General features: G+C 35.4%; 1 protein-coding gene across 1 annotated transcript in view; it reads right to left on the bottom strand.

Moving 5' to 3' along the window:
• Nucleotides 1-1826: 1826 nt before the first annotated feature.
• Nucleotides 1827-7763, bottom strand: part of EPB41L2 (erythrocyte membrane protein band 4.1 like 2) — a 272775-nt gene continuing 266838 nt past the window's right edge. Inside the window, exon 23 of the mRNA XM_060114849.1 lies at nt 1827-2241. The gene's annotated coding sequence lies outside the window, so the exon portion shown is untranslated. The remainder of the gene's footprint in view (nt 2242-7763) is intronic.

Here is a 7763-nt window from a genome sequence, read left to right as displayed (position 1 = left end):
ATAAACAAAATATCTGGGCCCAAATACACAAATATAATATTAAAAGCTATTATCTCTGGGTGATGGATTATGGGTAGTCTTTCCCTCTTGTGTATTTAATTTTTTTTTCTATAATGATAAACTATTTTATTATAGAAAAGGCTATCCTTATAAAACTCAAGGGTACAGAATGGCTTTGAGGAACATGTATTCACTCATACCATAAAATATTTATTGTGTTTTATTTCTGTTTCACACTTAGAATTTAATAGACTGCAAGACACTCTACAGATAAGCCACCTGGTGCCCAACTAGCTATAATAAAACAGGCAGAAGCAGAGAGGTGACATATCAGGACTGTTTTGTCACGCTGCATATGTCACAAGAGAGCAAGCACTGCTTTAATTACTAGTCATTTGAATTTCCGATAGATATTATGGCAAAATTTAAATCTTGTTAATTTACTCTGGCAGCTTGACAAGGGGCTCATTTACAATCCTTTGAGGGAATGCAAATTTCCCATGCTTCGATTTGGGGTGAGGTAGCATTACTCATACAAGAGCATGTGGTGGAACTAAAGGTTGAACATTACTCAGAATATATTTTTAACCCATCAGAAGCCTAAGTCATGATTTTTAATGTTTGGAAGAAATGGTACAGGAAAAAAAAATCAGTTACAAGCTTATAAAAATTCAAACATGGTCCAACACTGATATTTATAACTTTTTAAATCTAAAATTTTATCATTGGAATATTTTCATAGAACTATAAGATAAATGCTAAGTTATACAGACCCCTCCCAAAAATCTTCAAAAATTCTTTTGACTAATATCTTGAGCAGTGTAGTTTCTTTAAAAGAAAAAAAAAACTACACTTTTCCAATTTTAGAACTTAAACCCCACAAACACAGAAATTTTCCCTTTCCTCATTTTTACCTCTATCCAAGCCCCCCACTTCAATGTCATGAACATTTGGAATGCTAAATGAACTCTGTATCTCAGGAGTGGGGCAGAGGTGAGGCCCAGGCCAAGTTAAAGAAAAAAAAATATGAAAAGATTCAAATGCAATTTGTGGATGCTTTGAGAACAGTGAAGACTTTTCATTCATAGAAGAGACTTAAAGCTTCCAGGTTTTGACTTAGAATCTTCTTCACACAGGCCAAATGTCAAAAGGGACTTGAGTTAATATTTATAAAGCATGTGTATTCATCTCAAGGGGAAAACTTTCAAAGCAAAAGACGATATAGATATTTTTCTTTTTCAAAATGCAAATTCATCTTTTTCCTGGCTTTTATGTCCATGGATGGTCAGTACCTGATTCTTTTCTTAAAAATCAATAAAGCACAAGTTCATAGGATGATAAAAGTAGGCAATAAATTTAGAATGATCGTATTTCTACCTTTAAGTTTTTGGATCACAAGAAAATCAACCCATTAAACCTAAGATCAGCAGAAGAATTAGCTCAGTACCTAAATATATGTTGGAACAAGATATTAGCTCTCTGATCAGAGAGTTTTCAACTTGATCATCACTCTCTCTGATTTCCAGGCACCTCTTGATGTAGTAAACTGTGTGCACACACAGTAAATTATTCAAAATCGACGACCGGCATATGGGAATAAATATGGATTGGTTCATTACTTTTGTTCATTTCTTCTTCTGAGTCTCTTATCTCAGTGGACTTTCATCTAACCTAGGAAGACAAAGCTAAGAAAGTATCGACCTTTAGCTTCTTAATAAGTAACTGAAAAGCAAAGACAAATGCAATTAAATAATACATTTTCATTATTTAGACATCAATATTCTCATGTGATCAACTTGAAATATGCAAAGTTTAACTTTAATCTGCCAGCTTTGAAATTTCTTGTAGGTTTTGAAGAATGCCTTTTATTTTATTTTATTTTACTTTGGTATTTGGGGTCCTTGATTTAACAGCAGTTACCCAGTTGCCACCTCGTTTCTTTGATGCTGTAAATGCCCTGGTCTGAAGACTCAGCCCTCTTTTCTCTAACTCCTGAGACTTGCAAAGTCCTTGCCGTCAGGCATCTTTTCATCTTCTCACTGAACATCAGTCTCAATTGGGGAGTTCAATACTGTGTAATACAAAAGAGTCAATTAGTTGTTATTGGTACGGACACTTAATGCTTCAGCAATCCAGACGTGTGAAATGATTTCCCCCATATCCCCCAGTGGCTGCAGATCGAGGGATTGAACACAGCCTCTCTAATGCTGACAGCAATACTATTTCCTCTTTGATGTAGATCTGTGATAAAAACAAAAACAGAAACAAAACAAGTCTTATGCAGAAACTGAAAAAAAAGCCTCTACACAAATGCAAAGAGAGCTCTAATAAAATTAAGGGTGACCATTTATTAAGCTGGCATTGCTCTAACCCCTTTGATGGATTGAATGGATGCATTGTAATCCACACAGAAACCTTCTAAGAGAGGATCTATGCTTATCTCCATTCCACACATGAGGAGAACAAGGCACTGAACACACTGTTCAGTTGCACACAGCTAAAAAGGCAGCATCAAGAGCCTGGATTCCAAACCAGATCTGGCCCAGACCCCATCCTCTGAACCACTGAATACATGACCTTTCCATGACTAGCCTTATACAAACATTTTTTTTTAATGTAAAGTCATACACTGTCAATGTTTCCTGAATCCCAAATGAAAACACATACCTGGTTAAGTGACTTTTTTAAATTTCTGGATTTGCTTGAATAAAAATGACTTTACTTACATTTTTAAAAGCCATAAAAACTAAGTTGTTCAGTTACATGATTAATGAATCACCTTAATGTGAAATAAATCAAGTAACATGAAAAGTTAAATGTCTGGTTGCCAGAGTCCAATGAAGGCATAAATTTGTAAATTAAAATATATGTCAGCAATCTAGCCCTAAATTTTGTTCATGGTTGACCTTCTTTCCTTTTTTTGAAAAAAAATAGGTCAAGCATGTTATCAGCGGGCGTGTCTAAGTTTAAAGCATCTCAATACATTCGCCCCCTTTCTATTAGACCCCATTAAGTGCTAACCTCTTCATTATCCATCATTTTCTTTGCCCTTGGCTTAGTCATTTAATGGCTCTGATCCTTAGTACCTGTAGGGTTGTGGAACAGCTTTGAGATAATGTGTGTGAAGGGCTCAGATTGTACCTGCATATAACAAATCTCAGTTATTATCAATGTTGTCATTTTCATGATTAATAATGCTTCTCTCTAGATGATGTGTGGAATTTGTCTGCTCTGTTTGCCTCCCTTCTTACTTCTCCTGGCATCTGCACCTCCCACTCCCTTTCTCTGAGGGATTCTTCCCAGCTCTGTAGGGTTTGGAGGGGTTGTCAGTCACAATACCCACCCATGCTGGCTACAAGGGTGGGCTATGATTCATAGTGATCCAGTTGAAGGCTTACCTGGAATTCCCAAATGGGAGCTGAAGCCAAGTTCTTCTTTTACTTTGAATTAAAAGCTCTAAGAATGTAACTACAAAGCTGTCTAGGGTCACATTCATGTGACATAACTGTAAAGGAGCCAGGGAGAATCTGAAGCCAATTCATGGGCAGCTAAGCAAAGGGAAAATATACCTGAGTCCATTTTGACCCTCAACCTTCCAGGTACAATAATCAATATGGCCCTATTTATATTCAGTTTTCAGAAACTTGCAATTGAAAAACTCCTGGCCGAATATGTTATTCTTGCCTTCACTCACTCTTTCTTGTATGTATTCATCAGATGTTTATTAGATGTCTACCACATGTTGGATTTAAATGGAAAATCATATACCCTGTTCATTTTTTATTTATATTTATATATTTATTTATATTTATATAAATATTTTAAATTAATTAATTAAATTAAATTAAAATATTTTAAATAAATATTTTGTTTATATTTATATATTTATAAGAAACTGAGCAGTTGGACAGTTTTCAGAGGAAAATTACAATTCTGGGTCTGTTTGAATTTTTTTAAGGTCTTAGGCTTTAGGGATGGTTTATGGCTTTCTGAAGCAGGGCTCTGAGCCTCAGTTCTATGTTGAAAGTAGGACCCTGAAGGCCAGGCTACCCTATCTCTCCTTTTTTAAAAATCTGAGTCCAAAAGTAATATATATTATTTTTTAGAATACAGAAAGTACAGGAAAACACAAATAAGAAAATAAAAACCATCTATAAACTAACCACCAAGAAGTAACCTCTGTTAATATATTGGTATATCTGTTTCCAGTAAGGAAATGTTTGCTCATTTTGTGAACAAATTCATGGGTCGGTATGTTGGCAGTATTTTGACCCATCAAGATATTCTATTCATTTTCTTCCCTCTCCTGTCACAATGAAATTAGATGGCTGTTTAGGGTATAATAAAAATGCTTCAACTTGATAATCAGAGCAGCAGTTAGCTGTGCCTTCCCATTAGGGAACCAAGTCCTGCCTAACTGACAACCGTCCGCGGTCAGTTGGCTGTCTTCAGCAGGAGATAATTAGAAAAGCTGCCTGCATGAGAAAGAGGATTCGGGCGGCGAAGCATGAACTGGATGACACATGTGAAAAATTGTCCATCCTGGGAGGCCAAAGAGGAGGCAGCAGAAACCTGGAACATCTAAGTTTTGAGGCTTAATGACAGCTCCAGCATCCTCTCCCCACATACAAAGAACACCAGTGGACCAGTTAGTCTGCCCATAAATGAGCTCCATAGAAACTGAGCCATTAGTTTTCTCATAGAATTTAAGGTCACCCAGTCCTGGCTGATGTTTTGACAAACTGTACAACTCATCGCAGGAAAAAAAAAATGTGAATTTTCCCCTCCAGCTTAAGGGTGAGTGGAATCTGTGACACCACATTCACCCAGATCCTCCTCAGAAGAGGCCTTGCTTCTCCAGAAGCATCAAGGGTGGATATGACCAGCCCGTTGAAGGTTTGGACTAATCAGCAGACAGAGTGCACAACCTCCCCTTTCACACGGCACCCTTAGTCCTCAAGTGCTCATCCCAGTGAGGTATTCCTGATAGTGAAATGAGCAGGCTCTATAAGTAGGTCCCTGGGTTCAAGTTCCTGAAGCTACTACTAATTTGATGCACTTTCTCTTTTGTTAATATTAAAAGAGCTCATACTATAAAGCTTTTATTATAGTACCTGGTACATAATAAGTGCTCAAGCAATGTTAACTGTTCTCACTATTTATCCAGCAACTATCACCATGGTAGTTACATGTTTAGAAGTATATATTACAAAGAATTTGATGTTTTTAAAACAAAGTACAAAATAAAAATGACAAGAAAGATATAGGATTTTCTCCCTAGGTAGTTGAAGAACTATTCTTATGATCCTATTGATAATATTCATTTCTTTAAAGAAATTACAGATAAAGTTCTGTCTGAATTATCATAAATTCTGAAGTGATGGTATCTTAATTATTGAGTCTGAACCTCTTTCTTAATGCTTATCTTTCATACACATATAATCTTCTTGTCATGAAATCTTCTGACTCTTGTAATGGTAGTATCTTCTTTCAGACTAACCCTCCTACCAACTACATTATATATATATATATATATATATATATATATATATATATATATATATATATATATATATATATATATATATATATACATACATATTACATATTCTAGACAAAATGTAAAGAGCAAACATTTAAAGTCACTGGAGAGTGACCAAAAGGAGGCAGAATTGGGAAGACATTCAATGCTTAAAAGAGGCAACTAAAGTGAGTAAGACCCATGTTATTCTGTTTTTTCTGGGGGCACACTCCGATCCTGGGCATGAAGGATAAGTTCCAGTAGAGAGCCTTAATATTACTAGCCTGAGTATTTGTGGACTACCATAGTAGCTAGAAATTGTAAGAAATCTCAGAAGGGAGTCACAATAGTGGGAGCCCCCAAATCTGTGCATTAACTACCCCCAAGTTCTCTGTTAACCTTTGAACTGTACTTGTGCAGGGTAAGATTCTAAGGACTCAGGAGGGAAGTGATGGCTGGAAAGCTGAAAGACCTGTGCATAGATTTCAGTGGCCACTCACCCCAGGGGATACAGAGTTTGAAGTTCAAGACCCATCAAATTAGAAGGATTTGGTAAATGCCTTTGGCGTCAATTAAAACTCCAGAATGGCCATGCCCTAGGAACAAAGATCTCTTCTCAATTTCTAAAATGAAAGAACCTAGATGCAAAAGCCACATATTTTATTATTCTATTTATATGAATGGTTAGAGAAAGTAAGTTTATAAACACAGAAAGCAGATCAGTGGTTATCTAGGGCTGGGGGAGAGAGTGGGGATTAACTTCAAGCAGGCATAAGGGAGTTTTTGGAGTGATGGAAATGTTCTAAAACTGAGCTGTGGATAAATAAAATGTGGTATATATACACAATGCAATATTATTTAGCCTTAAAAAGAAAGGAAAGTCTGACACATGCTACAACATAGATGAAACTTGAAGGCATTAGTATATTAAGTGAAATAAGCCAGTTGCAAAAGGACAAATACTATATGATTCAACTTATATAGGTACCTAGTGTAGTCAAATTCACAGAGACAGAACGTAGAATGGAGGTTTTTGTGGCCGGAAAGAAAGGGGAATGGTTAGTTACTGTTTAACAGGCATAGAGTTTCAGTTTAGCAAGATACAAAGGAGTTCTGGAGATGGCTGCAGTAATAGTTGCCCAACAGTGTGAATTACTTAATGCCAATGAACTATACATTTAAAAATAGTTAAAATGGCAAAATTTATTTTATCTGTATTTTACAATTTAAAAACACTGTATTGTGGTTATAGTTGCACAACTCTATAAATTTACCAAAAATCTATGAATTATATACTCACAATGGGTTAATGTTATGGTATGTAAACTGTGCTCCAACTAAGCTATTAAAAAGACCCTGAAAGAAAAATAAAGACCTTATCCCCAGGCTGAGAGATTTGCCTTAGGAATAATGACAAAACTAAAACAAACCTACTCTGAGAAAGACTAGAACCAAGATTTCCCAGGCTCAAGATGACCTTCCTGCAATACAACTACCTGTTAGAACAAAATTACACACTCTTCAGAGGAAGATAACAGAATTCTCTGTTGTCTAAAATTTATTATTACTGTATCAAGTATGTATGCAATTAAATCTCACTACATGTGGGAAACATAGAAAAATGTGACTCATAGTCAAGAAAAAAAATTAGTTAATAAAAGCAGGGCAGGAGATGGTCCAGATGTTGGAATTAGAAGAAAGAGACTTTGAAATCACTAAAAATATTTAAGGACTCAACAGGAAAAGATTAGTAGGATAGATGAGAAGACACCGAATTTTAGAAGCTATATAGAATTTTTAGAAATTTTGAGAAAGAAAAGAACCAAATGAAAATATTAGAACTAAAAAATATAATATTTGAAATAAAAAATTCAGTGGATCACTCTAAAAGATTGGCCATAACAAAGAAAATAATTGGTGAATTTGAATGCAGCTCAATAGAAGTCATCCAAACAGAAGTGCAGAAAAAGAACATATTTTAAAAAAATAAACAGAACATGAATTACCTGTGGAATAGCATAAAGCAGTCTAAGACACATGTCATTGGAGTCCCAGAAGGAAAGAAGAGAAAGCATTGGGCAGAAAATTATAGTTAAAGAAATAAGGACCAAAATTTTTCTAAAGTTGATCTCAACCCACAGATCCAGGAAGCTCAGTGAAACCCAAGCAGGATTAAAACCAAATAAAAAAACACCTGGTAACATCAAAGGAAACTATAAAAACAAAAGACAAAAGAAAAACC

Source organism: Mesoplodon densirostris, chromosome 12 (genome assembly GCF_025265405.1).
Source record: "Mesoplodon densirostris isolate mMesDen1 chromosome 12, mMesDen1 primary haplotype, whole genome shotgun sequence".
NCBI classification, from domain to species: Eukaryota; Metazoa; Chordata; class Mammalia; order Artiodactyla; family Ziphiidae; genus Mesoplodon; species Mesoplodon densirostris.
Note: the sequence above shows the minus strand (reverse complement) of the source record. Positions and strands in the feature narration are given on the sequence as shown.